At 38.1% G+C, this 17,282-nt stretch overlaps 1 protein-coding gene across 4 annotated transcripts in view; it reads left to right on the top strand.

Moving 5' to 3' along the window:
* The window catches only part of tafa5a (TAFA chemokine like family member 5a), a 200,747-nt gene that overhangs the window by 56,555 nt on the left and 126,910 nt on the right, over window positions 1-17,282 (top strand). The window contains exon 1 of one of the 4 annotated variants that reach the window (XR_007042176.1): window positions 11,850-12,716. The exons of the other annotated variants lie outside the window; for them this stretch is intronic. The gene's annotated coding sequence lies outside the window, so the exon portion shown is untranslated. Of the gene's footprint in view, window positions 1-11,849; window positions 12,717-17,282 lie in introns of those variants that run through there. 4 annotated transcript variants of the gene reach the window in all.

The following is a 17,282-nucleotide window of genomic DNA, read 5'->3' on the forward strand; positions in this document are numbered from 1 at the left end:
TTTCTGTGCACTGCTGTTTTGCTGGTTGATGGAAGGCTTTTACATTTTCCTGTTGCTTACTAATATTTTGGGTTATCTGTCACGATGCGTTAAAGGAGTGCCACCTAGCCAACATTAACTTGTTACACTTGTGTTAGTCTGTAAGGAGTACTATAAACATTAAACAGTAATAATCGCTGATTTTTTGTTTTAAATAATTTTTTTGCTCAGAGTTGTCATGCCATGAAACATGTCTTTGTGCTACACAAACGGAAACGTTTGACTTCATTTTGACTTCACCTTGACTTTTCCTGCATCAGCCCCTAAAGTGAAAACAAGACCAGACATTTGTGCCCTTGGCAACTACAAAAGGAGATGATTATCAGAGACTGAGCTGATGTCTTTGTGTGTGTGTGTGCCTATAAATACAGCACCCACACTGTTTGTGTGTGCATGTGACTGTGTAGGAGAGATGTGATGATGAATTTGTTTGAGGCAGCCTTTGACTCATGCAGGATGCAACCTCGTGTGCCTATCCTCCTGTACATCTGAGGGTGGTGGTGGGTTAGTGGGGGGGATACTGATTTATAAATTGTGTGAAAATTCTCTTCTTTACACACACACACATATATATATACAATATATATATATATATATATATATATATATATATAATATAGCCAGGGGTTGTAGTTGGTGCAGGCCAGCAAGAAAACATGTGGCCCTTGCCAGCACTCTGCAAAACTGATCTTGTATCTTCTTTTGCTGCTGGGAGACCCAGAGGAAAGCAGAGAAACAAGGTGAAATCATATCTAGTTCTTGTTCTTGTCATTACTTCACTTCTCAGTGTATAGTGTGCATTAGTGACATAAAACACGTGTTGGAATAAAAATACAGTCCCTTGCAAAAGTATTAAGTCCCCTTGTTCTGTTTTCCATTTGAAAACGTTAAAATATAATAATTATATAGTTTTAACATTATCAATATTTAGCCCCCTTTTACTCTTGTTTGCATTTTGCGACAAGCCAGGTGGGGGAAACTGCATTTAAAAGAGGTTCTGCCAGATAAGGCCAAAGCTTAAGTTGTTGGTCTACATGCAAAACATGATGTGCAGCAGAAAACCCACTGTAAAATATGGGGGTGGCAGCATCATGCTGGGGGAATGCTTTTCTTGAGGGGCAGGGAAGATGAATGTAGCAATCCAGGTAGAAAATCTATGGGGCAAAACTGGTACCTGTGGTTGGAATGAATATGGAAAAGGTGTAATTGCAGTTATTTTAATCATCACTGAAATCCCTCTTTTTTTATAACAATTACTCATTGATCACCAATTTATTGTACACCACCAGTCCCCAGAAACACAATACAAATATAAAAAGTTATCACAAAATAAAAGAAAATATGTAAAAAAATAGCATAAGAAAAATAAGAATTGTCACACTAATAATAAATAAGAACAAGTTATATTCTCTCATTTTGGGGCAGCTACTGAAAAATGATGTACACGTATTTAAATATGGTCAAATGTGCTCAATAAACTTCACTAATTTTCTGTATTAGTTGCTCATAGAGCTTTCCAAGTATAGTGTTCAGGTATAGTATTCTATAGTATTTTGTTGTGTTGTGAAGTAGCTGAGACACAACGGATGAGCAAATCTCATACGTTGTGTTTTTGCTCCATGACTGTGGCTTTGAATTCAGAATAACAAATACTAAACACTGCTGTTGCTCCTGTCGCCATAGATGCTGGTTATTTTACCCCTTTGCCATTTCATACCTTTGCAGTTTTAGTAATTTCTTGCCTGACTTCACAAAATGGTGCCATCCACTGTGGGACTTACCTACGTTGCATCAATTCAAATCTTCCACAGTCATCCAATTAATACTACTCCTTTCCACTTCTTTGCTCATCTTTGCACACTTCCTCCAGCTGTCCATTCTCCACACCTGCTTGTCCTTGCAGGGTCTTGGGGGAGCTGGTGCCTCTCTCCAGAGATCATTGGACGAGATGCAAGATACACCCTGGACAGGTCGCCAGTCCGTCACAACTTTACACTTGCTACGTTATTAGACCAGACAGCACAAAGTATATTGGTTCAGCATTTAAAGAAGCACACATCATTTGGGATTTATTCCAAAACAAAAATCTAAAAGGGTAATACATCAACTATTAGTAGTTTTTATGATCATTTGGAGCCTAAAATTGTATAATTTAGTTGAATAACTGTACAGCCCTAAGGACACCCCAACAGTCTTGCAGGTTTAAATGTTCAAGGGGCTTTTCAAACTTACTCTTGACATCTCTTCTATATCGCTTTTGTAGTCATTAGCAACCCAAAGATCCAAAAAACTGATTTTGGCTGCTGCTTGAAATGAATATCATTCACTGTTATGTTTGTCCTTCAACTAAAAAGCCTCTTGACAACCCGAGAATTAGTGGGAGCATTTTTTAAAGCCAGTGTTTCAGTATATCGCATTGCAGGTGGCGCCAAATCTTCTGTGTTGTGGAATAAGAATGAAGGTGGAGCGGTTACATCTCTGTAGCTGGGGATAATGGGATTCCTGGCCATATTTTCATTGTATACAAAGACAAAGCCAAGTTGGAATTAGTGACTGATCCCCTTGTCTGTTTAGTGCTGCCAGAGAGAGTTTGAAGAGGCCAGAAAATGGAATCCCATCTTTGAGCATTTTCTATGTATTCTTTTATTTGTTTTACCTTTGAGTTGCACGATGACTCCAGTGGTTAACAATTCTGCCTTACAGCTATACAGATGCTCCCCATCCAAGAATGGCTTTTTACAGTTACTTTAGAATCAAACAAACATGCATTAAGTAAAAGTATCATTCTAAGATGTTCTTAAGAGTGAATGTATTTGTTACATGGTTGTCAGTCTCTGACATGGATGTTTGATGTTTTTATTGATTTAGCTCTGCACATGACAAAGTCATCATGAAACTCTTTTTCATTATTAAAATTGAGCTGTTTCTTAGATCTTTCAGTTCCAATCTGGACCATGCAGTCAGACAAAGACTGCTAGAAGTTGGTTTAACCTTAACTAATTCATCTAAGTGTCTGTTGACTGTTAAACTTGCATCATTTGAACTGTGAAAGTTTATTTAAATCTACCAGAATAAAATTTATGTAAATTGTTGCATCAATTTTCTGGGCTAAAATCTAGCAGTTTGTATTGTGTATTGTTGTATGAGTGAAGAACAAGGATGTGCCATTTATTCTGTATTTTTCTTTTTCTTAAACTGAGAACTTAAGGAATGTACCAAATCATGGTTTATGTGCACACCTAATTTTAAGGGTTTGGATAGCTTTATGCCTATTTTTTTTATAACCGCTTAACCTAAAAGCCTGAGCCTGCAGCAGTTTTCCATCAGTTGTCTGCAGTGACAGACGCTGTTAGTGTGACTTTTTACAAAAGCATTGCTGAAAAAAATTGTGAATCATCCTCGTGTCACTCTATATGCTGTCTAGCCTCGTGCCCCATAAGATAAAAATTAGTTTTCTCATGTGTCATCCCTTCCCCTCTTCTAAGACTACCTGGCTATTTTGTTATTTATTTTTATTATTTTATTTCTCTTTGTCAGTTTGCAGCCATCTAATAATTACATATTTGTTTCCGAAGCACGTTTTTTATTCCTCAAAGATTAATTCTGTGACAGGTTTATTCAAAGTTACAGCAATCTAGAGGTTAGACTGCTCTTTTCTCTCTATCTTCGTTTTGTTTTTACCTTGTGCTAGACAATGCTAGTGCTAAATATTATTATCATCTACACTGTTTAAAAAATGGGATTGTTGTTTTGGCCAGAGAAGCCGCTAGAGCTTCTCCTGCTGTAAGGCAATTGCGGTTTTCAATTTCCTTTACATCACAGGTAGACATGAGGCAGGAGGTTCATCAATTATTTTTAAATAGGCTTCACAATGTAATAAAATTGATAAAGCTCATAAAAGTACTATAATTAAATACTGTGAGACAGACGCAGGTTTAGGCTTAATTCATTAAAATGCTAATTAAATGACAAAAACAAAACATCAATTACATCAATGTACTGTATATACTGGAAAGGTGAGTAGGATTGTCTGGAAACTGTTAGATTGGTTAAGATCTTATTTTAACCAGGACTACTTTGTCTCATTTGGCCATTATAACTCTGTGAACAAAAATCACATGTGGTTCCTCAAGGCTTCCTTCTTGGGCCACTTTTATTTTTTAATCTGTTTGATCCCCAAAACTCAGACTATTGAGTAGACCCTGCAGACTATGGGGTACTACAATATTTCTTACTCTATGCACCTCACATAACTTTGCATTTCTGTGTCAACATATGACCACAGTCCATTACAGTCACTGAGTGAGTGGGCTTAATGCAGAAAAGACAGAAATTCTTGTTTTTGCCCCAGAATGCAAGGTTAGAGATTAGCACTCAGCTAGACTTAATGAGGCTAAAGATAAGAGCATTTCTATATTACTAAATCAGCCTACTACTAACATAGGTGTCTAACATAGGTGTGACATTCTCCTCAACAGATCACAGAGGTCTTAATTTAGCATTTTACTATTATTCTTTCATGCATTTCTTGTTTTAATGTATTGTCTTTTCCTGTGTTCCCTTATTTTCTATGTAAAGCACTTTAAATTTTGGTTAAACGGTGCTATTAAAAGAAAAACTTGCCTTGCCTTACTCCACTTGTTATATGACCCCTGCAAAACAAGGTTCAAATCGATTAAAGTGATTATGCGTTTTCTGTTACAAAACAAGTTGGAGATTTTACCTATTATCAATTTTATTTGTATATGTATATACTAGTGCAGACAAAAGCTCGTCTTTCCCTCCCTCCCTTGCCAGAAGCCCGTGTACCTGATTGAGGAAGATGTTTCGCACATAAAAGATCGGTATGAAAATTGAAACTCGCATCTGTTAACTTTCGCCCAATCAATTCAGAATAGCATAAAATGTGTGGCTCATTTAATGCTGATAGAGTATTGATTTTTCATTACATGGGAACAGATTGAATATGACATTTTCATTATGAAAGTTAATCAATATTTAAATGATGAAGTCAGCTTTCCTCTTGAGTTGTGTGCTCTGAAAGGGAACTGAACTATGATAACCTTGCTGTGCAATGCTTTTTGCCTGCCTCAGTTATGATTTATTGAGCAATGTTTGAAGTTAAAATAATTCTGAAATCGTATAAGAAAAAAATAAATTATATTAATGATATAATTCTTGCACTGAAATTTTCTTTTTAATTTCAGAAATAAACACAGGTCACCTTATAGAACATATGCACAATAATAACAGTTGTTATATATAGTGTTCCTTGGTGCTTTTACTGTTCAAACATTTGTTATGTAGTATTTATAGGAAATGTCTTTCTAATATCTGTTGGCAAAGTAAAGTTTTATGTATTGTAGAGATCTGAATATCTCATTTTCAGCTTTCATTTTTACCCACTGTCAACTTTTTAAACATCTGAAAGGAAGTGTTGACAAGTTTAGTATGCAGCATGGAAAGGTGTGATTTTCCAGGTCTGCATTAGGATAGAAAAAGAAAATATAGTCTGAGAAGTCCGCCTGCTCTTTATCAGTCATCCACTCATGTATTTTATCCTGTCAATTCATTTGTCCGTCTGTATGCCCGTTATGGTGGATACATAAAAAGCAATTGTGGTAAAAGTTACAGTAATCATGTTTTATTTGTACCTCGGAGAGTTCCAAAGTCATTTGTCTCACAAGTGTTTCGTTTGTGAAAAGATTATTAAACACACTCGAAATTCATAGCGTGTTGTAAGGGAAATCATACTGTAATCGTGAATCTTTAAAATCTTTAGAAGTGTTTCTATACGAACATACTGTCCATAACCCAGTTTATAGACATAAAATGTTGGTATAGGATAAAATGCTGTACTGTCTAAGAATTTTTTTTTTTACTTCTGTTGTTTTCTGTCTCTTGGAATATTCAAACAAAGAAGATGTTTAGAGGGGTCCAAGTGATGCTAGATAACACATTACAACTGTTAAGCATGGTGGTGGCAACATTATGCTTTGAAATTATTTTGCTGGGCTACTTCCAAAATCTTAATTTCCCATTCAACTCTATAGGTAGATGGTTGAAACTTGGGCACACCTGGACACAACCTAATTTCCATCTATAAGCATTTGTGTATTAGAGAAAATTCCATAGTATGTTCAGGTTTGTGCACCCAATTCTGTTTTAAACATGATTTATGTTGTTTCTGTAAGAACACTTTACCTTAATCTATCTAAACCTTTCACTGGAACTACAGCCAACCATTTAATTATACATCCATGTGTTTTGACTCTGTTAGTAATCCTAAGTAGCTAGAAAAATCTAAACATAAACTGGGAGAACCTGCAAAGTGCACACAGAAAGGTCTAAATTTCATAATTTGTCAGTTTGTTTAAAATCACGACTGGTTAGATCGGTGAATTTCCAAAATTTGGTTTGAATAAAAATGTGTATGAACTTTAACTAAATAGCCTACGTAAATGTAAATTTAAAAAAAATTTTTTTTTTGATGATTCAAGTTTGGAAAAGACTGCTAGCTTGTAAAGACAGGAGTTTATACAAATATATATGCATGACAAATGTTTCAATTTGTGGTTCAAAGTGAGAAAGAAATCAAAATAAACTTGTGCTGTGCAATTTTAATTTTTTTTCTCCTATTTATATATTTTAATCATCTTTCAGGCAGCTAATAAACCCTTCACAGAAATGAAACAGCCATTGTCTACAGTCGTATTTTAGAGCTCGTCTTGCTATCTTTAGTTTTCCTTCTTTTGTTTTGTTTCCTCAAAAGATATATCAGACAAATTCTCTCTCTCTCACTCTCTCTCTCACACACACACAAATTATGCTCAAAATAATTAACTGACATCTCTTCTAAGATATATTTTCCATTTACAAAGACATGAATATGACAGATGTTTGACGTGAGGCAGTTTGATTTATTATTTCCTGTAGCATTCTTGGTTTTCTTTCCAGTATGCATCAAGTGATTGACAGTAAGAAGAGGAACACACTGCCAGTTATGTAATAAAGAGTGTTTGTGATCCGGTTTAGATTTTCCTTCTTCCTCTGGTATGTTGCAGCCTTTTCGGAAATGTTAAAAATTCACAAACTGAAGTCAACAACGAGATTAGTTTTGCTTACATAGAGAAGACGATGAATACCAAAATTGCTTGATTGACTGTTTTTTGTCATGGATTTTCTCCCGTGAATTGCATTATGCATACTTGGAGAAGTAGCTGGCATTCCTCAAACTAGGATTAAGCAGCTGATTGGCTTCCACAAATTTTAATAGACTTTCAGCAAAAAGGCCAGCGGTGTGCAGTGACAGGAGGTGTTGTGCACCATTGTCGTCAGCAATGCGCATTACATCTCCGTCTCCCTATGCTATTCTATTCAAAACAATGAAGGCGAACAAACTCTGTGTAACAATGCTTAGGTTGGGGTAGCAAATGTTTAAATTCTAAATTATATATCTCACCTTCTTACTTTTTTCATAGAAACTGATTTTGAACTCTTGTTTATGCTTTTAAATCCTGCTGCTGGCTGATCTCATAAACCATACATCATCAGTACATCACTTCCTTAATCCACGAAACCAGCTTGGCCTCAACTAGTCAGCAGATGGGGGGGCGGGGGGGTTGACTACCTAATTTGGCAAGTAAGAGGAGGAACAGAGTTGAAGTCCCCCTTGCCATTTGGACCTTCCATCAAAGACATCGAGACAGGAGAATTAGGTTACTAAGCATGCCTTTGGAGGAGAAAGACCCCCACAGAATCACAGACCCATCACTGTACTTAACAGCTGACATGAGGTGCTTTTAAACACATTCAGCAATGGTTTCATGCCAAACTCACCTGAAGTGGTTGTTGCCGATAGTGTCAATCTTTGCCTTCCCTGACCAAAGTGCACAGTTTCAGTTAGTCACAGTTATGTTTAGCAAACTCCAAACATTTACATTTGTGATTGTATTAGGGGACAATTTATTGCAATTTGAGAAAGTAACCACAAAGAGCAATACGTTTTGCTGCTTTAGATTAGGAAACTTTAGTTTCCATCTGTTTGTTAGATGATAAAATTTGGCTAAAACAACAGGAGAATGAGGAGATCTTTTTTATAAAAACCAAGATTTACTGGCTACGCTTAGAGCCCCAAAAGAGCACTTCACCCCTCTGTGTAGTAATTGGGTGTCTGAGTAACATTTATTCAGTTATTAGTTTATTAGGTTCTTTAGGGACTTTTCTCAGAGACCAGCTGATCTCAGAGGCCCAAAGGCAGTTTTGTTTCTTGACAGCAGCAGCGTGTTCATCTGCCTAAATAATATTACCACCACTTGTCTGAGGACAAAGTCATATTGGTGGGGGTTGAGTTGAGGGGCTGTCTGACACCTCAAGTTTGTTATCTTCGATTAAAAATTAGGGATCTTACTGTCGGACACCCTGCAGGACACGGGCTGCATGTTCCAGGTTTTTCCACTGATTAAGACCTTCAGATTTATTGGCTGAGAGAAATAATGGGAAACACAGTGAATGGAGAAGTTTTAGGCCATTACTCACAGCTTTTATTGGCATGAGCTCTGGCTGGCACACAGCCAGTGACCTGCACAAAGGACAAAGCAAGTAACGCCTCTCCTGGCTCCTGGCAAGGAAAAGCACAGGAACGCAGGACAGGTGTACGGCAGGGGAAAGTAAGAGGAGATGTGGAAGCACTGAAGGTGAATAAGGTGTAATTAGTAAATAATTTTAAAAGCTATCTCGACTTTACACTGATGTCTAGCCAGGTTATTTCTCAAGGTAACTGAGCAAAAGTTCAGTTCAGTGTTCTGGAGAATATATTCACCTTTTACTGGAAAGATTTCAATAATAAAAAACTAAATTTAACCGTTTGCAAATTAAAAACCTTGCGTATAGTTTAACATAGAAAAATAAATCATCTTCCAGTCTAGAGCTTAGGTTGCTGCTTAAATGAGGCTGGGTATACAACTGCAATTTAAGAGTTTTTAAGTGGCATTTAAGTTTCTGCAGAACTTAGTTTTTACGGTTGTCTTTCAATACTGTCACATTTAAACTTCCCAGCAGAGATCAGCCTACCAAAGATAATCCAAGGGTGTATTGATGACCTAGGAGTCAAAAACTGATCTTTTTGAAAGTTGTTACATTTAGCCTAAAATAACAGCATTTCAGAAAAAGAACATCATACTGACAGTAAAACATGAAGGTGGTGGTGTGATGGTCTTGGGCTGCTTTGCCCCTTCAGGACCTGAAAGACTTGCTGTATTTGCTAGAACCATGACTTCTGAGTGTTCGGCCATCAGTAAGTAGACTAGTACACCTATGTAAAAGAGTCATTTCTAGTTAACAGACACACTCGATGGCAGTTTTTGCTGCCAAGGGTGGTACAACAAGTTATTAAAGGTTGGTTTGGATAGTTGTTTTTTTGTTGTATTGTCTCAGGTTATCTTTATTTAATATTAAATTATGAATACTGACCTGAAACATTTAACTGTGACAAAAAAGCAAAATCAGAAAAAAAAATATGTAAGGGTCAAATATCTTTTCACAACACTTGAGCATTTCGTGTAAACATAGTTTGAGTAATCAGCTAGGCTAATAAAGTCAGTTTACCATTCATCTGTTTATCTTCCACTTACTTTGGAGACATACAGGTCTCTGTCTTTGGTGAATCGCTTAAATATTCTGTTAAAACAAATTTGTTTGTTTTTGATTATCATTGCAGTTCTTTTGGTAATGATGATTACAGGCACTCCACTCTAAATTGTTTTATTCACTAAGTATCTTGTGCTGACATTTATATAAATGGCTCAAATTAGTTAAAACATTATCGAGAATATTGCACAGTTGTTTCTGTTTTGTCACTATTGAAGCATATCAGGTAAGATGTCAGAAAGTATGACAACCTTGTGAAGTCTTGCATTTGGTTACTTGGCAGAATAAAACGGTTTTGTTCTTTCAGTTTTCCCTCTTAATTACTTTTTCTACATCCCACAAAGCCATATTTATAGCTCTTTGCTCTTCCACTGAATCTAGGCTGCTATAGGCTCAGCATGTGAAAATGTCAGGCTTTTACTCCCACACAAGCCACAAGCAAACATGAAGTCTTTCCACACCAAATCCTCACAGAGATTACATCTCTGTTAATTACCTTTCTTTGCAGTGGATGGATGGATTGATGCGAGCATGTACGTGCAAACTTTGCTATATACAAACAAATGGGGGCACAGTCAAATACACACTTGGTCTGGCCCACAGAGACTGTTAGCATCTAATTAGATCTGATAGCTGAGGCAGCCAACCTTTTTAACATTGGTATGCTACTTTTTGTTTATTTTGGGTTGCAGTGGTTTCATGTTTTGCAAAGCTTCTCATACCCCTTTATATTTTTCACATTTTGTGCTTTATAACCACAAACGTCAATATTTTATTGGGATTTTATGTGTCTGACCAACACAAAGCATGGTTAATTTTCTGGCTGTATGTTTACTATCATTGTCTTGCTGGAAGATGAACCTCCACCCCAGTCTCAAGTCTCTTGCAGCTTCTGAAAGGTTGTCCTCCAGGATTGTCCTATGTTTGGTTCCATCCATCTTCCCATCAACTTTGACCAGCTTCCCTGTCTCTGCTAAAAAAAAAAAGGATCTCCACAGCATGATGCTGCCACCACCTGGATTCACAGTGGTGTGTCCCCTACATGGGTTGTGCCAAACTGCAATTGTCACTTTTCATGGCTTTCTTTCAACAATGGCTTTCTTCTTGCCAGATAAGGGCCAGATTTGTGGAGTGCACGACTAATACCTGTCCTGTCAACAGATTCTCTGACCTGAGCTATTGATCAGTGTAGCTTCTCCAGAGTTACCTTAGGTGTCTTGATTGCTCCTCTGATTAATATTCTCCTTTTTCAGCCTGTCAGTTTAGGTGGAGGGCCATGTCTTGGTAAGTTTGCAGTTGTGCCGAACTCTTTCTACCTTTGTATGATGGTTAGAACATCTTGAGATGTTGCTTGATAATCTAATCTTGCTTTAATTTTTTCCTATAACTTAAGCTCTGACCAGTCTGGGGTGTTCCTTGGTCTGTATGATGTTTGCTCACAAATGGCCTCCAATAAAAACCTCTTAGGTCTTCACAGAGTGTTGTATTTATAAATAGTTACTAGTTTTTGCTCTGTATTTTATATTAGGGTATCATTAAAAAGGAGGATTAATACAAATCCTTGTCACACTTTTCAGATTTTTATTTGTAAATAAATAAATAAAATTAAAACACAATTTAAATTACAATTTAAGCACAACTTTGAGTGCTACTTTCTGTTGCAATGCCTAAAAAACACTTCTGGATTATTACAAGCAAAGAAATTATCCTTATTGAAAGATTAGAAGACTAGAACCCAGCAAGACTCCTGCTTTTTTTATTGGCAATCTTCCAGTTGCATTGCTCTGCCTTACATGTGCTTGGTCACCTTTCCTATAAAGCAGCAGAGGTTTTTTGGATGGGTGAGTATTCTTTTAAAAGAATCCCTCAGGCTGGGTTCATCAAAGCCATATTTCCCCTTCCATGTATGCAGCATCGAATATCTCATTTAGCCAGAAAAAAACAGAAGCATTTTTATAATGAAGTGAATTCGTTGCCAAACGATAATCACCTCATTCTCACTGAGTCTTACAGGAGGAAACATTCCAACTGCGCTATCTTCATGCGTAATAGCTGGAAGAAATTATTTGGATGAGTCGTGACGTAACCTGGAGCTAAGCAGAGGAGGTGAGGGAAAATCTTTCTCCTCTGAGGAACACACACACAACATTTCTGCTGGCAACTGTTGGGAGCCCAGCTTTTGCACCACCTATTTTGGGTAAAAAGTGCGGAAAAAATTTGCTTCTGATGTTTGGATCTTGTGATGGGTGGTTGCAGTGGAGATGTTAACCTGGCCGTTGTCGTGCGTAAATTGCAAGAGTTGCATTTGACAAAGACGAGAAGGAGAGAGTGAGAGAGAGGTGGAGAGAAGATACGAAACCAGAGAGAGAGAGCGAAAGAAAGCGACCGAGAAGGAGAGAAAGGAGGGAGGGGGGCCTGCGAGGCGACTTTGGCTGGCTGTGTGCGCCTCTACCTCTCCAGCAGCAGGAGAGATGTGCGTAACATGCAGCGGAGAGCGATGATCATCGCCCGTGGACCGTCGTGCGCACTCGAAGAGGGAGCAGCTCGCTTTGCTGATCTAATGTTAGAGGCGAATCATTTAAATACTGAAAGACAACAACTAAGGAATTGAAGATGCAAGCCGCTCAGCTGCTGATTGGGGGTTAATCGCCTCTCTTGGAGCCGATCTGACGCAAACTAGCGCGTATTTTATAATTATAATTTTCTTTTACTTTTATTTTCTGGAATCTCTTCAAAAACTGGACGATCAAGATTTTTTCCCCCTCCTGCACGATGAATGTTGAATTACACGGCTGGCTGAGAATGAACCAGTGCGTGTCTGCGAGCTGATTTGGAGTGTCTATCCAGCCCTCCCCCCATCCCCACCCCCCCTCTCAATCACCACCACCGCTGCACGGCTGTGTTGGTTCGCCACAAACCTTCCCCACAGACGCCCAGGATGCAGCTGCTCCGAGTTGCGTGGGCATTGACCGGAGCGGCGATCTGCTGCTTTCTCATCCTCCTCATCCACTCACGCCTGCTAAAAGAAGGTAACTCAAAAATTCTACTCACATGTTTCTTTTTCATGCGCTGTTGCCTTTTCTAACTTAAAAAAGTGCGCGATTTCCACTGCAGTCAGATTTGCACTTTTTTGTTCTTAAAGGGAAGAACCAATCAGGATGCGGGTTGTTCGATAAAACGCACGCCTCATCAACAAGTTATCCATCCGCCTTGTTTATAAGCAATTCGAATAATTTGGGAATACAATTTATAACGAAGCCTAATAAACTGCAGAAATTCATATTTGCTGCAAACGTTTTCAATAGATGGCACTAGAGTCTAGCTTTAGGGTAACATTGATGTCAAGCGATTTTAATGTACCTCCGTTCACCTTCTATTGTGTTTTCTGACCCCTTATACCTTCACCCAAAGATTTATTTCCATCACGCACCTCCCTGTCCACTTGGACGTTACAGACATAGCCACATCATGGTTGAGCAGTTCAGCCCATTTTTGGGGGAATAAGATAATAAATGGAGTGTCATTTGCTGACATTCAACTGTGAATGGCATGTGGTTTAATGAGTCACAACTTGACTGATGTTTCTGCCTGGCAGATTATTTCCTGCAACCAGTCATTAATTCCACCTACAATGCGCCACAATAAATACAAATCAGGTCTGTCTGTGGGGAGATCATTCCTGCAAGAGGTTTGAGCTCACTTACTCCCTATGAAAGTCTAATGGTGCAAAGCTGAGGAGTTACTGTACAGTATAAAGCTTGCTCAGAAAAAACAGCACTTATTATTCCCTTGATGGAAGCACACCCAGAGGGTGAATAATCTGTTATGGGGCAGTCACGCTTTTCTTTTGTGGAATTTTTGAAGAGCATAACTTGGAATAACATGTCGTCCAGTCTAAAGATTCCGGTATAGGGCAGATATTCAGGTCAACACATGAAAAGGTTCAACCAAAGAAAAATGGAGGGAAAAGTAAACCGTTGGTGGTTTTGCAGATTTGTCAAAAACCTCAGAAATCTTATCACCAGAATTGGAAACTGAGTAATGTCTGTGAGACAAGGACATTTCTACATGTTTATGGACTGTATGCACATTAGGTTTTGTGGTCAGTTTCATTCAAATAAAATTTAAACGAACATAAAAAAATGTAATGTTCAACAACAGAGCCAGTATATTCGACCTATGAAGCTACACCTTAGCTGTTGTCCAGTTTGCAAATTCATACCCAATACTGTTGTCTCAAAGTAAGCTCATATTCATCATCAAGAAAGGATCCTTGTGTCAATTAAATCCTCCATAATAACCCTGGGAGTAGGGTTCTTGTTTTAGATTTATACAGTACCTCAAGAGAAGTCTACACATTCTTACCAGAATAATCGCTACAAAGAAATTGATTATTTTAAGGTTTAAGGAGAACATGAATGGAGTATGAGAAGATTATGATGGCATCATCCAGATTTGTAGATCTGTGCACCAGGCCAAAGGAGAAGCATTGGTGTTTCCAGTGACAATATGTGTTTTAACTCATGCTTCCCTTTTGCAATTTTTCTGGGAACAAAATATTTTGTGGCAAAGGAAACCCAGTAAACAACTCTCATCTGCAGAACAAGGTAGAAACAGTGCCATCAAGGTTGAATTGACTGCCTGGAGAGTGTGGCGTAGCGACGACAGTCTTTGATAATTGTAGCCCACAACACTTGAGGTGAAACAACATGGCTACAACATGCAGTGTGTCCTTTGATGCTCTTGAGATTGTTTATTCATTGAGGATCAGATGTTTGGTTGGCATCGCCCCATGTTAACAGATTTATGCAGCTGGTTAGAAGAGAAGAAATGGTGTTTCTGGTGTTAATGAATGGTTTAACTGGTTTCCTAAAACTTTTTTCTGTGTGCAAATTCTACCAGAACAATGGAGACCTAATAAAAAACTCAATAGAAGCAAGTAAACAACACCTTTTACTCTGTGATGCTGGGAATAAAACCTGGTTTCTGAATGGAAAATTAAAATCTAGCACTTCCACCCGTGACTTATATGCACGCCTTCTTGCAGGCTCTGTGAGATATCTGAAAAGACCAAGGCACCAAGGAGTTTTGAAGTCAGCCTGCTGCTGTTACACATCTGAGCCACAATTTGAGGTAGTTTCAGCAACACGAAGGCCGACTTAGGTAATGTTTATCTGGCTTTGCAGTTTGGAGATGGGATGTAGTCATAACAGACCCACAATCAGGTACAAAATGATACTGAAGTTTTAATCAGAGGTTAGAAAGACTGTTTTGTGGCGATGTTGCAGTACAGAAATGCTGCCTGTGGCTTTATGAATGTGAGGGGCACTCATTAGATTCAGACCATCAGCATTGCTGAGTTTGTTGACAGGCAATGCAATATTTTTGACCTTGACTGCTGAGTTGTTTGTCTGTATCATGTTGTGCTTTTACACCAAGGGTTTTTCCCCTCAAGCCTGCATTTCTTTGCTTTCTGAGGAGATATCAAATAGCTTTAAACTTTGGGGGGAAAAGCCGCTGGTCACCATGTAACAAAAAAAAATGATGGAGTTTAACTTCATTGTGGTTTTCAGCATGGCCCTTATTGAAATCCTCTAGAGAGAGATGGAGATGAGTCACACAAAGGAGGGTTGAGAAAATGCACACTTTAGGCTGCAAGAATGAGCAAGGTCAAAGCTGGCTGTGAGGCCTAATAATGCGAACTGATAAAATGAATTCAAAGGACTGCATTAGTGACAGTCTTTTGGGGACGAGGATAATGAAAGGCATGCACAAGAGGCCCAAAGAACAGAACCCCTGTTAATCTTTTCTCACACATCCCTTTTTGGAGAACATCCTGATTGTCCGATGCTACTGTCTCCTTTGTAAATTGGAACAAAAAAAAGAGAAAAGCAAATGTATTTTTAGTTTCCTCTTTGCTATGTCACAGATTGATCGTCCCTGCTGTGTTTTTCATGCATGTAGGTGAGTGTACAGATGTGTGTGTGGGTGGTGTGTTATCAGATTGTAGCCTGTCGACTGCTGAGTTATTTTCAAACTAGCAAAGATGGGACTTCTAGTGAGCTAAAGACACATTGTTGGGGTTTTGGCAGTGGGGAAACGCAAACAGGTTTTGAGTCTCATCAAATCTACTCTTGTGCGTAGCGCAAATGATGTCCAACTACAATCTCCAAATGCAGAGATAGTGCATTGGGATAAGAGTCATCCTGGAACAGTGTGCTCTTGAAGGGATTTTACACCATAATTCTCACAAAACGTCCATTTCAATAATTCAGTCAATGGAGCAAATCCCATTTTGCTCTTCATTGGCTGAGGTATTTGTCACATGGTAATAGAAAGCCTGACAAGCTCGCGGAATTGTTCCTCTTTACTCATGAATTGAGGGCAATTTAAGGGAAATTTCAGTTGTTACTCACTGAAACAGACTAATTGAGGCAGCTTGTGCAATACAATTGCAGCTTAAAAGGGCAGTATCTTTAAAAGCTCTGTAGATTGTGGTTCTCTTATAAGAAAAATGTGATGGCATTGTAGTGTATTTTACATAAAAAATGCAATTTTGTTTATTTTCAGCATTGGATTAAATTTCAAAGCTCACTGAAGGTTTTAAATTCAATAGAATCATTGATCAACACTTTGTTCTTGATGTCTACAGCCATCTTTATTTTAGATACAAAACAAACATATTAATGTTGTTGTTCTGCCTGTCCACGAGCAGAAAATACTCTTAAGCTGCAATGGCTGTAGGACAATAACATATCTTTATTCTTTCCACAAAGATCTGTCTGTCTGTCTGTCTAGAGACAACATTAACAAGTATAGGAACTTTGTATTTAAATGTTCACTACCAGATTCTGTTTATCCATGCCACCTTAGTAGAAACCAATTCTGGAAATGTATGCCCTATAAAGTAAACCCATCTCTGTAGCTTATTAGTCATCAAGAAAATACCCTTAAATCACTTAAACCCTACTGAATAAAACTAGAAGTTGGGTTCTGGTTTCGGAGTATTGTACAATACCTCGGAAAAGGTCCCCAAACCCTTATAGCCTTTGTGAATTGAAAAAATAATCCTTTTGAGGCTTAAGCAGTGTGTAAGATTGAGCATCGACAGACTGGCTGACATTTCCGTATTTTGGTAGAGTTGTGTACCTGGCCAGAAGAGAAACATTTCTTTTTCTAAGGATAACGTGCTTTGGTGGTTTCCTGTAAATGGTTATTTCACTTTGCACTTTTTGTGGGTGCAGAATCTAGTGGGATAATGGAGATCAAATAATAAACCCATTGAGGGGAAATATATAACCCTAAACAAATCATAGTATGATTCTTTTTTTAAGGGCTGAGTTGGCCTGGAGGGTTGAAGTCAACCCCCCACTGTTAGGATTCTTAGCCTCCAAGAAAGGTAGTGAAAGGTAGTGACAGCACTAAGTTAAGGGTAAGCTGACTTTACTTCGTGAAAATGGGGTGTAGTGATGAAAGACTTTGGGCATGAAAGGTGATTCATGAAAAACCAGGGGCTGCTCAAAGAGGGGCAGATCTTTGTGGATACATGATAGAACTGGTTGTGACTGCACAACAAAACACATTTTAACTTTTTT

Source organism: Girardinichthys multiradiatus, chromosome 17 (genome assembly GCF_021462225.1).
Source record: "Girardinichthys multiradiatus isolate DD_20200921_A chromosome 17, DD_fGirMul_XY1, whole genome shotgun sequence".
Classification (NCBI taxonomy): Eukaryota; Metazoa; Chordata; class Actinopteri; order Cyprinodontiformes; family Goodeidae; genus Girardinichthys; species Girardinichthys multiradiatus.